Raw genomic sequence first — 18096 nt, 5'->3', positions numbered from 1 at the left:
AACGGTTACAGCCATGGATTGTACCTGTTGCGCTGGCGGTCGCGAGTTCGATCCCCGCACATGACAAACGTTTATATTGGCCATACAGGTGTTTGCCGTGGTCTGGGTGTTTGTGCAGTCTTTGTGGGTCTCCTCACCGTGCCTCGGAGAGCACGTTAAGCCGTCGGTCCCGGTTGTTATCATGTACACATGATAGCGATCGTTACTCATAGTAGGGAATATATTCGCCAACCCGCATTGGAGCAGCGTAAAAAGTTTCAGTAATATACGCGTTATTTACCTCAAGAATTTAATTCATCTGTCTGTTTGAGAACATTAAACGTATTTACAAAAGACAGATTTAACTTAGGTATGTGTACGAAATATCAATGGTTTTACATAGTTAATCGTTTAATAACATAGTATATTCATATTCAAAGGAATGAATAATTCAATATTAGAAGTTCAATTGAGAATGGCTAAGCGACTTCCCTAATTCTAAATCTGGTCAATTATAATCCAAACAAAAAACTAATCACCTACGAATATAATATTAATAAGTCATTCTTATGCAAACTCCTGCCTTGAAATTCATAACAAAAACCTTTGTTTGAATTTAAATATGGCCGATTTCATCTCGGTTACGCAGAGGCAATAATTCATATTTCCCGCTGTACCAAATTGACTGTGTAATTAGAATCTTGGCGCGCTTTATACCCGCCATAGTCTGACAGACACATGCTGGGTTCAGAAACCAGTGTGTACACAAAACGACCCTGAAGAATTCGCGAACTAAATACAACACCGCAAAAACAGGGCGTATGACTTGGTCCATTATCCTCTCCCTTGCTTTTCAAATTACTATTGAATTTAAGATTTCTCTCGGAGCATTTTTTAATATCGAATGCACGTCTCGACTCGTGAAACATGGGGTCGCAAACAAAAAGTTTCTTTTCGAATGACATAGGTTACTTTGCAGTTCGTTTCACAGAAATTTCTGAACGTATAACGGAATAAGGTTTAATTTATTGAAAAATTTAAATTTAGAATCGTATGGTACGTGCTGAGCGTCAACGAAATTTTTCTGAATAGAGCAGATCACGTTTTAGCGGAATTCCAATTCGGAACGTCCGAAGAGTCACATTAAGAATATCTATTGTAATTTTATCGAGTAAATTTGGACTTAATAGCTTTCGAAATACGTATTGTATACGATTGCACGTTTACTAACATCTCCGTGAAAAGAACAACCGGCTTGTGCCAAAACGGATACATATAGTATTTTTGAGAACAGTTCCGTTTCAATAATGAAAGAAGATGCAATCGTTGCAGGTATTTAGGGACATGCTATTTGTGACAAATGTGATATTGAGTTTGAAAGGATTCTCATTTCACGCTGCTTCTGCAAACAGTTTTATGTCACACAAACGATGTGTTGCCATCCAAAACTTACTTAAGATTCAAGTACTCAGACACAAATAAGGTGTCAATGATTAATTGAAAATGATCGTTGGGAATATTACGGCATTCATTCGTATGAGATTACACCTTTGCTGACCAAAAATTAACGATTAAGAATTAAGTTGAGCATACAGTGTAATTGTGACTCTTTTAAATTTGACATCATTATTATTAACGGGCTTTAGGGCTTAATAAATAAATTGTAAGATAGCGATATATGATGAATAGTAGCTATTAATGTCAGAATTTGGGAAATATCGCAAAACAATGGGAACAAACCGAAGGGTGGTCTAGTTAGTATGCAGAATAATTATACATTTATTAGAGCTATAAAAATGTACCCATTGTTTTGTAATGTTGTCTAGATATAGTACAGTTCATAGACGAGCATAAAAAATTATATAATAAGTTGAAATTACAAGATATTTAAGACCAAGAATTTTTTAAAATTGCTCTTAAATCTTAAGAACGAGCCAGTTCGTTGATTTACGGTCTTTTTTTTTAAATTTACTTCGTGAGACGAATTGCTGAATCTGTTACTTTAGTGGTGGTCATATTTCTTTTTTCTCTTCCTAAGTCTTCCGTCAATTGTTTTCTTGACAAATATTGTCGTGGCCAGTTGGCGGCAGGTGGCGGTCATTCATGAATTATTCATTTCGTTCTGTTTGTTTGTTTGCTCCCCATATTAACCGACTATATTTTCCGAATTATGGCCATAATTTGAATAATATATGCACATAAATAGTGACATTTTTCCGTGGTTTTACGCACGAGTAAACATATTATTTAATGTATTGTACTTTACTGTTTTTTACGTCGCTTTAGGTCATTAACTCTTGGTCGATCGGAGATAAAGGAAGTACATAAATTATGTCAAGAACGTCAATAGTTTAATGCTTTTCTTAAAATAAACTAGCTTTTATACGCGGGAATTCTCATCTTGAAAATCTAGTGTTTCAGTTTAACAAAAGTGTGTATGTAATAGGCGTAAAGAGATTAATTTCTAACTTATTGTGTTAATGTTATATGCCTTAAACCTAGTCTAAGTCATTTTAGTATGCAGAGTTCTTAAAACTTCTTTTCAATTTTTACCTGCGTATGGTGTGAAAGAAATACCGCATTAGGTATTAAAAGGTAAGGTTTGCTGATAAAATCAGCATTAAATTTTTTGTGTGTATTTTGTAATTTAAGTGATTTTTTTACTCAGCATTATATGTGTATGTGTATAATTAGTGTATACAATAAGCATAACTACATATAAATTTACTAAAAATATAACGAGCTTTAGTTCATATCCTAAAATGCGAACTTTAATGTGGTATATGAATATATCTGAAGCGTAACGTTCTCTCGACGGTGGAGCGTCTAATAGGCTTAATTGGAATAACCTTAAGCATACATGCACACAACTTAGAATTATACTAGCACGACTTATAATTGTTTATTACAACGTGACTTGCTCTATTTATAACTAATATCGTTATTATTGGCATTTCAGATGATGCCGGCGATATGATGATGTTACGAAATTCGTTGAAAATTGGAAATTTTTATGAATTCTATTTGCAAATTATGAATAAAATAAATCTGTAAGCGTCAAGCTTTTAACTGAGGTAGGGCACAACAGGAATATCCTGCTCAAAATATGGAGCAGCCCGACTGGGGTAGTACCAAGACTTTACAGAAGATCACAGCTAAATTATACTGTTTTAAAGCAGTGTTGTGTTCCTGTTGATGAGTAAGGTGACCAGAGCTCCTGTGGGTTGGGGATTGGGTCGGCAACGCGCTTGCGATGCTTCTGGTGTTGCAGGCGTCTATAAGCTACGGTAATCTCTTACCATCAGGTGAGCCGTAGGCTTGTTTGCCAACCTAGTTATAAAAAAAAGTACTAAGTGAATGTTTCTTTCTATATAGGAAAAGATTTGGTGCTTAATCTATCACGCTGGTCCACCAATCGCTGCTCCATCTACAGCGAATTGGCGATCAATTTTTCTATCGTGACTAAGCATGTGTCTATAATGACAGCCAAAGCCAGAACCAGATCGAAAGCTTCAAGTATTCTGATCAGATACACAAGGTAATAATACGTCTATATCAGAAACAAATATTTGTACACAAGATACATGCGTTATTATTACCAGAAAGTTTAAATATAATTAGATGTGTTGTGTGCTCAATCATACATTTTCTGGTCGTCTAATAATATTGTCATCAGAAATTCTTATTAAAATGTCTCTGAAAAGCTTAAATTGATTTTTTTATAGCCACCACGTATAATTTGACTACCGTTGCATAAATATACAAATTCAGCTAAGCGTCTATAGCACGTTTGGGCCCTTTAATGAAGTTCCCATTTTTTCGAACTCTTCCTATAATCACAAAGTAACAGCAAGCTGAATGTAATCAATAAAGAACTATAATATAGTCACTTCACTTCAGCCTATCGCAGTCCACTGCTGGACATAGGCCTCCCCAAGTTCGCGCCACACATCCCGGTCTTCCGCAATCCTCATCCAGCCTACACCGGCAATCTTACGTAGATCGTCGGTCCAACGGGCCGGAGGACGTCCCACACTGCGTTTGCCAAGACGCGGTCTCCACTCTAGGACCCGTCTACTCCAACGGCCATCGGTCCTGCGACACAGATGACCAGCCCACTGCCACTTCAACTTGCTAATTCTGTGGGCTATGTCGGTTACTTTCGTTCTCCCGCGGATAGTCTCATTTCTAATCCTGTCTTTGAGAGAGACCCCAAGCATAGCCCGTTCCATTGCACGTTAAGCGACTTTAAACTTGTGGACCAGTCCCTTGGTCAGTGTCCACGTCTCGGCTCCGTATGTTAACACAGGCAGGACGCATTGCTCGAAAACTTTTGTCTTCAAGCATTGCGGAATCTTCGAAGTGAAGACTCGACGGAGTCTGCCAAACGCCGCCCAGCCCAACCGAATCCTCTTATCGGCCTCCTTCTCGAAGTTGTTGCGGCCTAGTTGGATAGTATGGCCTAGGTAAATATAATCCTGAACAACTTCGAGAAGGGTACCATCGACCGATACCGGTATCGGTATGACTTGGTTGTTAAATATAGCATAATATAGTAAATATCTCAAAATCATTTGTTTGATCGCACACATTTTATATCCGCCAACCCGAAGTGGAGCAGCGTGGTGGATTAAGCCCCAATCCTTTTCCTGCATTGAGAAAGAGGCATATGCCAAGCATTGAAATGTTACGGGCTGATCAATCAATCAAACTTATTTCAAAATTGACTTTTTACTATTACAAACTTTAAATTTTTACTCTATGAAACTTTTTACTGTCGTTATTAGTTATTTAAAATCATGTTTCATTGAATTTAATCTAGTTTATGTTGTAAATCAATTTTTTATCTGACTTACAAAAGGATGGTAATTAGAATTACGTGTGTCGGGGTTCGGAGTCAAATATTTGTCAGTATAGATCAAAGTGGGGATCGTCAAACAGATCACCAGTTGTAGTAAGTATTGTGTTAACTTATAACGTCAATCTGTATCAAATAGGCTAAAAAATATGATTGTTTATTATTTAATTTTTTTTCGCCACAGCTTTTTACCGCGTTAGGATCCTAGAACATTATTCTTTCACAAATGCTCATAAGAAAATAGTAGTATTACTAATAAAGAAACAATTACGTGAATATAGATTAAATCAAACTCTTGTCAGTGTCGAACTTTAACGCGAATAGTACCGCAGTTAACGTTGTCGTAATTATACATCTTTTTTTAGTAAAACGAAAGAGCAGATGGCGAAGTAATATAGAGCCTTGTAAGTAAAGATTTTATATTAAGAAAATATCAAGCTACAGTGTATTATTTCTGTAACGATAAGAGAAACATAAAGGTAGTGTGAACACGCCCTACGCTGTAGTAATTGAAGTCAACGCAGCTGCCGCCCTCTACACTCGATAAGTGCTCTAATTGCAATTCCGATAGCTACAGCGCAAATTAATGTATTTTTAGTGTGCATTTTATAAACAAGCTAACTAATGACTGCGGCTTTCCTCGTATAAAAGTAGATTAAAAGTATCAATAATATATACTTATTAGGTTTTTAAGAAATCGTATAATTCTCAAAGAGATAATGTTTTATAATATTCTGTAACTTGTTTTATTTTATTGAGTAGAACAAATAATTGTATTAGTTTACGAATCAACCTCTTTTGACTTTACCAAATATATTAAATTTCCAGTTTATTTATTTCAAAATCACAGTCTAAAATTTAAAGTTTTTTACTCCAGGACCTTTTCTTTCAGAAAAGCTCTCGGGATTATCAATTAAAAAGGTTTTTATATTTTTTTTTGTATTGGTGTGCGGAAGCTTAAATGAGGTTGGAGTTTCCATAAATTGATTTGTCTGATTATGAAATTATTCATTGTTACAAAAATAACAAATAACTAACATCCCTTTTACGGAAAACTTCTCAAGTCTTATTAAGTGTATAAATGTAACATTGCTTATTAAATTTGGTTTATATAGTTTCAATACTCTGGGCTTCTTGATGTAGAGCCAACCAACCATTCAGTCAGAGTACATTGAACCCATATTATTCAAAAATTAATGAAACTAAGTATTCCAGTAAACAATTACAATAATAAATTCTTTTTCAGTTAGAGAGACTATTAAGAGTGTATGCTACCTCAAATTGCTTATTTTCCACTCGGCAGGATGTCCATATCTTCCAAACTACTGAATATTTAAGTTTGAAATTTATGTATGGTAAAGTTCAGGACATAAACTATCTTTCATATGTTTCGAAAACACGATTCCATAAAATTTTCTCGATAGAAAAAAATCGCAAAGTTACCTCTATTTTTGTATTAAAACCTTAATATCTCAGTAAATACAGAAGTTATGGACTTGAGATTAAGCATGGTAATTGAAATAAGTATGACGAACATTTTATATGTTGCATTTTTTTAAAAATAACTATTGATAATGTTTGTGGGGAGAAAATACATATAATTCGCGCGATTAACAACCAAGCGCTCTCAATTCTCATGTGTATTTAGTACGGGTGAAATCTGAATTCGAGCTGAGGTAGTGTAGCCCCTTAAGTGTGTAAGATGGGAGTTCTCTTGCTTTATATAATTACTAGGTGCCTGCGACCGTCGACCGCGAGCATCGTCCGCGTGGCCATTAACAAAAAAGTTATTGTTCAGTTCACAGAGTTATAAAGTAAATTTTCTAAAATAAAAGTAGCCTAAGTTACTCCTTACTACATCAACTATCTGCCAGTGAAAGTCCCGTCAAAATCGATTCAAGCGTTTCTGAGATTAGCCGAAACAAACAGACAGACAAAAATTTAAAAAAAAATGTCATTTTGGTATATTTACCGTATATACATCCATATGCATTTAGTAAAAAGAGGTTATTTTAATATTACAAACAGATACTCCAATTTTATTTATCTGTATAGATGTAAGTTTGAACGAAATTTAGTATGATAATTTTACACATATTAAAAAAAAGTTGTGGATTTTTTGTCAAGTATCTATTAATATTAAAAATAACTCATAATGAATATTAGATTTTAATGAAACAATAGTTAAATAAACGAAAATTAAATATATCTTTTTGAAATATATGGCTTTGCTAGGACAAAAATCGATAATTTCATCATTGCAAATACACATATAGAAATTAAAACCATAGTCAAGTTATCTAAATGTTTAAAAATTAAATATAATTCGTTATTTTATACATTTCTTAGTTATAGCATAGTCAAGGGTCCGCGTGTCACTAGTTAACGTCATAACAATATGTTGAAACGCTTATCTGTGATATTTATCTATAGTTTAGCCATATGGCCTCTATGGTTACCACATAAATGGGAAGCTATCGTGTATTTTAATCTTAGTGGCTAGCTCTTTTAGTTTAAATGAACCTAAGCTCTACTAATGGTATATGCCCCTTCTTTTTCAGAAATATGAAACGTATGTTATATAGCCTAATGAATTTGGGATCAGATTTTCCTTGCACTTCTTTTACAGATTTTAATTTTGACTTAATCATTTAATTTTAAAGCTATGATTGGTAGTGGGATGTTTTATAGCCTAAATACTTTATCCACTAGATTTGTTTTTTAACATATTTGTAAAATAGGTGTTTGTATTAGTATACGTTAATAAATCGCCTAGTTTGATTTTCTTAGGGGAAAGGGAGACATATATTCCCATTCTTCCAATTATAAAAATCTATCAGAATTTTGTACATTTGTTTTTTTTTAATAATAATTATTAGTGTATCCGTTACAGAGTTAGTGGATATTTTTTTTCGTAATTTGAAGTGATTAATCAAAATCAAATCACTCGTAGAGCATGCTGCGGTTTACTTATTTAAGATATTTTCCAATTCTAATTTTAATTATTACTTAATTATTCGTTAATTCTAACTACGAGTAATGCTTAGTTACGACTTTTTCCGCCTGGACTTTCACGTTGTACTGGTAACATTCTTTCGTATATTTTAAGCCATTTCTGTAATAAATTACATCACAAACAGGTTGAACTGTGTAATTGGAACAGACAGATAGTCGCAGTTTTATAGCATTTATAAAATATATATCAGGAAAATTACTATACAGAGTTTAATATACAACAGTCCATGTAAAAACTTGATTTATATGATGTACGGTAAGTGATTTCGTCGAGAATTATTAGTCGTAACCCTTTTGAGGAACATAAAATATCTACAATATTTTATGTTCCTCAAAAGGGTTAAGAAAACAAGAGTTGAGAAAAATATGTTTTATATTGTTAAACTTAACAAAATTTAAATTTAAAAAGGTCGCTAAGGCTAGTTATGGTGGGTAATCCGCACTTAAATTATCTATACATATAATAAACTGGAAAGTCAAAACTGTACATTGAATATTTTTTTAAAAGAATACTTGGGGTGTGATCTACAATCGATACCGAAGCCAAAAATATAGTTTTTTGAATTTTTATCTGTTTGTCTGTTTGTCTGTATGTATGTCCGGGATAAACTCAAAAAGTACTGCATGGATTTAGTTCAAATTTGGCACGAATATTATTAAGAAGTCGGGTCAACATATAGGCTACAAATTATCACGCTATCACCTACGGGGAACGAGCAGTGAACCTTTATTTCTTCAACGCATTCTGTAACAACGTGTAATCTAACGACGCATATTTGAATGTTGTTATTATGTTAATAACCATGCTATCAGCTAGCTTCATACTATAAATAAAGACATTCTGTAGTATATTTAGTATCAGCATTGCACCCGTGCGAAGCCAGGGCGGGTCGTTAGCCGCAATATAAAACAATAAATGGATAATTTTTAAGAACCACCAGTGACGTCTTCGTGAAGCGGTATATAATACATACGTGTTTCATATTTTTAACAAAAACAAAAAAAAATAAAAAAAATAAATGTAATGCAACCAATTTTTTTTTCTAATTTAGCTACAGTTAACCATTACATAAAATATACAAGGATTAATTTAATCCATGGTCGATTCGTAAAAACGTAACTTTGTTTAGTAACGACATGTGTAACTTGGCCTGTAAACTGTACCAATACAGCTGTTGCGACAGTCTCCGTAAAAGGTACGATTACTTTCTTCAAATAGCTATTCAATTTAACGAGTGCGGGTTTTATTTGGTCATATTTGCTTCTATTAGCGTTAGCTGGTCTTTTTTGTAGATTTGTGTTTTAAGAATTTATTTTAAATCCATTAATTTCTTATGTATAGATAGTCTAACCTTACAATATAAATTGAAGGTACTTATAGGCACATAATTATTATGTAACGTCTTAATCTAATAATAGTAACAATTTTATGAACTCTAGATTATATATCATTTGAAGAACTGCATATATTTTTTCGATTATTTAAAAATTACTTAAAGGTCTGCTCTCTTGCTATATAACTGTTTGAATTTAAAACTTGTCTAATATAATTTGATTTCAAATTTCTCCCTTGTTTATAACAATTATAATTTTATCCATAAAACGAAATTAGATTATCTTATCACTGGATTAATTATGTATTATTATTCATATTATATTTATTAAAAATAGGTTTAAAAATAGCAGAATTATTTTTATACTTGTCTGATAAAAATACTGATTTTTCTTTCTTTCAAGAGACTTGACAGTGTACATTATTTGATTATAATTAACTAAGACGAAAAAAGGCAGATGTTCTGACAGAAACCCAAACCCTTATCTTCCAAATTGGAAGCTATTATTTTCATTACAATCGCTCTATTTAGTCCGACGAAGTAACAATAATAATGATTGTTATGCAATCTGGAGCAGCTCCAGAATCTTCCATTGTTAACTTCCGAGATACTTATTGTTGTTTGAGGAAGTGTGCAAAATTTTTGTACTGTACAGATGTGCCCTTAGAGTTCGTAAGGTCACACAGCTGTCTGTACCTGGCTTTATTTAATTTTTATAATCTGTTCTCGTTTTTCGTTAATATAATCTGTCTTAGAATACGTTAGTATGGTCATGCGATCTACTTTATTTTTTTTCGAAGTTCTTTCATGTAAATGCTATGATTTATTTCCGATAACAATGCTTCAGGAGTTGCGCTATGGGAAATTTACGGCGCGATATTGAGGGGCGGGCCATATTGGATTCCTTGGTTATTATTAACATTATTTTATTTTTATTAGCGTTATTCTTGCTTCGAAGTTTGGTTAAACATATTATAGTAGGTATCTTTAATAATCATTTTAGTTTAAAAAATATTTTGAAATTCTTTGTGTATACAAAATATATCATGAGTATATTTTTAAAAAAATTGATGGAACATAACATTCATCTTAAAATATGTAAACTATATTTTTAATTTTACGATTTAATAGATCGAATTTATCTTTTTAGTAATGTAAGTATATTTCTTGTGTGATAAAATTGAACCACGATAATTAATCCATCAAAACCTTTACAGACTGCATCCTTTAGCAAAGATAATAAAATAAATATAAATAAGTAATAAAATACGTAATGGCTCATAAAAGTTATCAACTTAAACTTGATCGCGTGTACAGTTCTATACTTTCGTTTACGTTCGAAAATTCGTACTCTATAATAGAGTCGTTAAACTTTTATTGCCTCGATCTTTAACGATTTATTTATTATCTGTAACTGTTTAATATATGTCATATACTAGTACCTTTTTATTTGAAAATACACCCCTTGACAGTCGGTTTGCTATTGTTTGTTCTATAGCACATTCGCAAAAAAAGTTATTGTCAACTTTATAAAAAACAAAAATTAAAAATAGAACGTGTTCTAGAACAGTCTTAAAAAATCCTGTTCCGATTTTGAAAACCGTTGAATTTTGCATGGAGCGTATTTTCTCATACTTCTTATTGAGATTGTTATCAGGTTGTCATTTTAAGTACTGGCGGCATAATAATGATAAAAATCAACCGTTGCTTTTTGCAAAATACTTGAATTTGATGATTTACGCTAAAATTACTGTCTTATCTTGAATTCAAATAAAAACCTTTAAATATTTTACAGCTGTCTTTAAGAAGATGAGTAATCGTTTAGCTTTATGACATTTTGAGTTACATAATACTGTAAATATTTGATATTTATTATAGATATATATAAAAATCCTGAAACTTTTCAGAAATACTTGTAAATTACTAAATGATCGAATTTCAAATAATAATCCGTAATGACCAAAACTTCTGTTATACGTATTTACATGTTTAATTCTAGTACGTAAAACCTTTTTTCAAGAACCTCATTTATAACTTCTAAACAAATTAGTGCACCTTGTAAGGTCCTGGGAACCGATCCCCTAATCCTCGAAACCCGGAGGTCAGGAGGCCAAGCAGGGTGATTTATAGCGAAACCACCTAGGGAAGATACAAGTATTATCAAATAATTCTTATTACCCTCACCGTACAGACTTAAAGGTATCAAGACTCTACATTTGCAGAACATCGGTGCGAACGAAGTATAAACTTTATCTTAAGAGATATACAGTTCAAAATGTATATGTTTAAATTTTATAGAAATATTAATTGAGGGATCCCGTTTGTATAGCGATAAGTAGTAGATACAACTGGCTAGTAATAAAAATTAAAAATGCTTCAGTAGGCTATAAATTAAAGTGTTCTATACAGTAGTGATTTAATGAAAAGGGAATTATCTTTTGAGTGGTAACGGCGGTTTAGGCTATGGTTACTATGTATCAAATAACTATAAAATAACTGTATATATTTTTATGGCATCAAAAATATTAGTCCTTAAGTGTTAATATCTATAACAATAATCCTTTTAAATATTTGTAAGATGGTTGTTTATGAAAAAAGGTTCAATATAATTTCTTTTTATTTTTTACAAACATGCTTTGCAAAAGGAGAACACTATTTTTTTTAAAAACATTAATGGTTGATATTTTCTTCTATTTCTGCGTTGGCGCAACGGTCACAACACTGGTTTGTGGCGTTTCCGCCGGCGGTTGCGGGTTCAATCTTTGCACATGACAAACATTTGTATTGTCCATACAAATGTTTGAAGTGGTCTGGGTGTTTGTGAATTCCTTGTGGACCTCCCCACAGTGGCTCAGAGTGCACGTCAAGCCGTCGGTCCCGGTTGTTATCATGTACACCTGATAGCAATCGTTACTTATAGTAAGGAATATATCCGCTAACCCGCATTGGAGCAGTGTGGTGCTAAGCTCAGATCTTTATTTTACATGAGGAAAGAGGCCTACACCCAGGCGTGGGATATTACAGGCTGAAGCGTATTCTCTTCTATTATTGACTCTAGATGTGAAACCATATATGACGAAATTTTCTCTGATAGTGTACAATAAAGAGTATTTGTATTTGTATAATGCGCATTTGATTGTTGATTCACTAGCGCGTTGGCTCTGCTTTCTGTGCCGCGGGTTGCGGGTTTGATTCCCGCCTGAGTCTGGGTGTAATATTTGTATTTATATATTTATATATGCATTATTTCTATGTATATTTATAAAATAATAATAATATTAATAATAATATAGTTATAACAATCGGCTGTTACCTGCTATCGGCTTTACACAAGCATTAAGTTGCTTACCATAGGAACAGACGACCGTGTGTGTATGTTATAAGATATTTATTTATTTACTAGCTGCTGCCCGCGACGTCCTCTGCGTGAACGCTATACAGCACCACAAATACCTACGATTATACATTTTAAAATAACATTCATTTACCCGTTTCTTCATTACATTTCATATCTACAGAAAAATCTCATACATGGCGCTGCTTTAAAATTATCTTGTCTACTTATATTCATTTAATTATGTTTATCGGCTTAGTAACTTATATTGTGTGATTTTTATAGTGTGAAGCTAGCTTATATAGCATGGTTATTAACATAATAATAACAATATTCAAATATGCGTCATTACATTACACGTTGCTACAGAATGCGTTGAGGAAATAAAGGTTCACTGCTCGTTCCCAGTAGGTGATAGCATGATAATATGTAGCTTATATATTGACCAGACTTCTTAATAATATTCGTGTCAAATTTGAAGTAAATCCATGCGGTACTTTTTGAGTTTATCCCGGACATACATACAGATAAAGAGACAAACAGACAAAAATTCTAAAAACTATATTTTTGGCTTCGGTATCGATTGTAGACCATACCCCAAATATTCTTTAAAAAAAATCTTCAATGTACAGTTTTGACTTTCCTACCATTTTATTATATGTATAGTTTTACCGAGTACCTTCATCGTACTATTGAAGTTAGTCCAGTGTAATCATTGAGGTGTCTCGACCAAAATATACTTAACCCGTAAAGATCCTTCATTAAAATTAACAATAACTTACTCTCTAGCATAATATATTATGGGATATTAAAACGGACAGTATACCATGTTTGATCAATATCAGTCAAAGCGGACCCAGTACAATTACCCTTTGTGTGTGTATTCTTTTGTTTTTTGATATATTTTATCACCTAAACTTCCGCCTTTAGGGCCGTGAGAAAGATGACTTCATAATCAGTATTAACTTTGTTAATGAATTCTTTAATTGTGGTTATCAACGTCTCGCCGAAAATAACCGGTTTTTTGTTTTATTTATTTTCGTTGGTAGTTTTATTATAATACTGAATCTACTAGTTTTTTTAAGGAAATTATGGTAATTTGTTACAATGATGAATGATGAGTTGGATTATATTTTCTCAACAATAAAATGAAATATTTTATGATATGCTAAGAAAATCTCAAGCGTATTTTTTATGGAAGTCATTGTAACAAAGACTTCAATTATATTTTCTCAACAATAAATTTAAATATTTTATGAAATGTTGAAAATATTATAAATTTTGACGACATTTTGAATCGTTTGGTAATTAGGGATTATCTACTAATAAAAGACTATAAATTTTCTTGTCTCAAATATGCGCACATGTTGTATTTAGACATTAAATAAATTAGAATAATTACATATAGACATTAACATGGTTTTTTAAATCTTTTTTTTTGTGTAAACTTTGCAAAATATTCTTACCATTTGATTACCATCGAAAATAATAAAAATTGTCATGACAATGACATTTTCTAAGGCGAACAAAAACTGGATGACACGCGGAAGAATTGAGTGATGCCACAAATCATTACTAAATATAAAGTTACAAGTGATTGTAACTTCTATCTACATAGACATAAAATGCATTTTGACTTATAATGGACCTATAATATAAGAACTTTAGAATAGACTTTAAATCGTTATGATTTAAATAATATTCTCTCTTAGCTCGTCCCAATAATTAATGCAACAGTAAAAAACTCTTTTGTATGCGAAGATTTGTTTTATTATCTGTGACATTTAATGGCTGAACAGGCAGGGGTCTTGAAGAGGGATCAAAAGTATTTGTTTATTGTATAAATTAATTTAATCAAATTTAACAACGCCTAGTGTTTGAATGTTTTGTGTCTTTATGACGTAATGATTATATTAAAATAATGTTTATAAAAACTGAGATATGGGAAATGATTTTTAGAAAAGTTGAAAATGGAAATATAAAATGAATTTTAATTATGGGTATAATTTTTTTTGAAGTTTCCATGTGTTGTTTCTATGTATGTTATGTGAAGGTATGTGTTTATATACGCTTATAATTAGTTAAAATAATTTAAGTCAAATTGTGATAATTTGAACACTAATTATCTTTAATATTACTTTGTTTGTCGATTTGTTTTATTATAAATATGAGCTTTATAGTTTAAATTTTTTGTACAAAAAATTTTTATTACAATTTTTCGGTTGTTTCTTTTTTAAAGCTCTAAACTTCTAAAAGAATGCCAAAATTTTATTTTATTTTTCATTGACATATTTACATATCTTGTAATTATTGAAAATATAAAAAAGTGATTCAAAACTATCTATACGTAGAGTAAGTTATCTGAAAGATTATCTAAGCTAAATTTTCTAAATTATTTTAAAATACGTAAGCATATTTAGAAAAAGCTATTAAACTATTTTATTACAAAGATGTACCTATTGTCCATTGTTAATGTGTAACGGAAAATTCTTGCGATTTTTCCTATGATAGTATTCCTAACAAAAAATAAACAGCCAACATAATGAAATCATTCGACTGTAAAGCTGAGTTCTCACAGGCGAAATTAAAAAAAAACGTATAAGGAGGTACGTGCAAAAAATCCGCACGGTCCGATTAGCAGGGTGCGTTATTACACTTACTCTCACCTCTCTTTCATACTAATGTTACGGATATATATCTATCACTTTCTAGCACTAATTAAAGGCATAACTGACCCTTGAAGGTGAGCTTGATATATTTAAGTGCGTGAGAAGTGGTTGTTATGATCCTTTGTCTTATTGTATCCTCGTTACGAGAGTGTGTTAGAGCCCTTATAGTTCTTTTCAATTGACTTTTGGTTTGTATATGTGCGATTTTTAAGTGGTTTCGGCAAGAGAAGTGTAATTTACATTATGTTGTTACATGGAATAACATTACAAAAATAACTAGAAAATATTCATTGTTGAATATCAAGATTAATTGATTGATTGGTTGATAACAAGATTAATATTGGAATAACGAATAATTATTATTTAGACATTAATAAAAAACTACTTTCTACTTTCTGCTCCGGGGGTTGTGGGTTTGATTCCCACCCCGAATCTGGGTGTAATATACATATATATATATATGTGTGTGTGTGTGTGTGTATGTATGTTTCTCGAAAAAAAATAATTATATAGCTATACCAGTCGGCTGTTACCTATAACACAAGCATTAAAACCTACTTTTATATAGTAAGTACATATACTAAAAATGAAGTAATACTTCTCCCTCTCTCTTCTCTTGTTTAATCTCTCCTCAAGTAATTAACGATATTGACAAGATGAATTTGAGAGATTAAACTATAGTAACTCTTTTTTTTTCTAAGAATGACTTCGTGATTAGTTGTAATAGATGGCACGTGTATAAATTTATCTTAACATTAAAAAACCCTTTATCCTAAAAAAATTGCTGTCTATACTTTTAAAATATTATTAGATGCTAAAAATATTTCTAGGAAATTTAAAGATTAGAAGAATGATTTAAAAAGCTACCCCTAAGGTGTCATAACCGAGTAATTTTTGAAAGTTTGAATGTCCGTTATTAAGGTTAGATGTATGAAATTTTGTATCCTTGGATTTTATAAAATAATAAGTACTTTTATGATGTAGTTTACATACAAAGTAATTAGAATTGCAGTTCTTAAGGGCTTAAAAATTAATTAAAATATATGAGAGATTTTAAAAATAATTTTAAATTAATAAATAAATAAAAAAAAATATATATATATATGTTTCGTAATTCCATAAATATGCACGTTTTAGCAAATTTTGCTTGAGAAGATGCAAAAATTTTAATAAATATATGATATTTTTCTGCCCTTCTGCGTGATCAATGGAACAGGCCACACTTAGTACCTTATATGTCCCTTACAAATAGGCACCCTTAGACCTAAACTAATAAAGGAGGTTTGGGCGAAAAAGGTAGTATTGTTATGTTCTGTCAATGACCAGTTTTTGAATAAGTAGTTAAAAAAATAAGCTTTTGAATTGAAATTTCTTGACTGCGATACTAATTTTAAAGTTATGTCGTTTTTATTTCTTTATTTAAAAACATAAACTGTATTTTTGAAACAATATATTAGTTAAGAGGTTTTATTAAAAAAAAACATTTAATTTATAATCGTGAATTATATTTAGAGGCATAGATTAATAAAAAATAAAATTGCGATTTGTTTTGAATTGTTGTTAGAATAATAAATTTACTAAAACAAAAATAATAAACATATTTAGATAAGTTTTGTTAATTCTATTATATTAATTTGATAAATATGTATGCATGTATAAATATTGTATATATTTTGAAGCTTTAAATGTTTATTAAAACATTAATTATATTATTAATCTTATTTAGATAAAATTAATTAATACTATTTAATAAGTTTCTATACTACTCGTCATATTAATTTGATTTCCAAACTTGGTCACATAAATATAATAATTTTTGTAACGAAGTTCGGAAGTTTTTTGTCACGCTATGTAAATGCCATTCAGGTCGTTTCTTGTATAATATAAATATGCCTTTGGAAAACTTGCAGATGACATTTATAAATCGTTCGATAAAAAGGGGTCCCTTTATCCTTACCGATATTATTCCCGCCTTTAAATCCTCACAAAAGAATCCTTCACACGGTATCTTGTCACTAAAAACATTTCACTAGTCCTGTAGAAATATAATATACACCAAAAATCCATACACAATACTATGCAGTAAATATATACTTCGTAATACTTTTAAAAAGTTATAAAACCGCGCATCGAAACGTGCTTTCCCGCGCAAAGCCGGCGTCCGAATAAATTCGAAAAGAAGCTTACCTGGGGACACCGTGACATTTGCGACGTTTGTTGTCCTTATTGCACTTTCAATAATTCAATACGTTAGAAAGGGACGGATGATGTATTATGAAGGTGGAACCCCAAGATCCAGAGGGCAAGTTTTTTTTCTTTTTACCGGTTCATTGTTTTTCGCGGGTTATCTCTGCGGCCTGATCGTGATAAGCCGATCTATTTAATAAAGTGCCATTGAGATGTAGGAAGTGGAGAATCTTTTAACCTTCACTGCTGCACGAGGGTAGTTTTACTCAAAAAAGTTTTTTAACTTTTTTTAAATTGTAATCGTTTCAATAGAATATACTCGGTATTTTTTATGATTTCTATTTATTATTTATGTTATTTGTATAGATATGAATAAACTTATTTATGTAACAAATAATTATATGCCCTTTATCTGACATGAAAGACGCCGCGTTGGCGCAACGGTTATAGCCATGGATTGTACATGTTGAGCTGGCGGTTGCGGGTTCGATCCCCGCACATGACAAACATTTGTATTGGCCATACAGGTGATTGCCGTGGTCTTGGTGTCTGTGCAGTCCTTGTGGGTCTCCACCGTGCTTAGGAGACCACGTTAAGCCGTCGGTTCCGGTTGTTATCATGTACACCTGATACGCGCGATCGTTACTCATAGGGAAAGTAGGGAAAAACAGTAGGGAATATATCCACCTACCCGCAGTGGAGCAGCGTGGTGGATTAAGC

The 18096-nt window shown here is 31.8% G+C and overlaps 1 protein-coding gene across 1 annotated transcript in view; it reads right to left on the bottom strand.

The window, feature by feature from the left end:
* LOC123666236 overlaps nt 1-17231 on the bottom strand; it is a 63138-nt gene extending 45907 nt beyond the window's left edge. Inside the window, exon 1 of the mRNA XM_045600417.1 lies at nt 17147-17231. The gene's annotated coding sequence lies outside the window, so the exon portion shown is untranslated. The remainder of the gene's footprint in view (nt 1-17146) is intronic.
* Between the last annotated feature and the right edge of the window lie 865 nt (nt 17232-18096).

Source organism: Melitaea cinxia, chromosome 2 (genome assembly GCF_905220565.1).
Source record: "Melitaea cinxia chromosome 2, ilMelCinx1.1, whole genome shotgun sequence".
Taxonomy (NCBI): domain Eukaryota; kingdom Metazoa; phylum Arthropoda; class Insecta; order Lepidoptera; family Nymphalidae; genus Melitaea; species Melitaea cinxia.
Note: the sequence above shows the minus strand (reverse complement) of the source record. Positions and strands in the feature narration are given on the sequence as shown.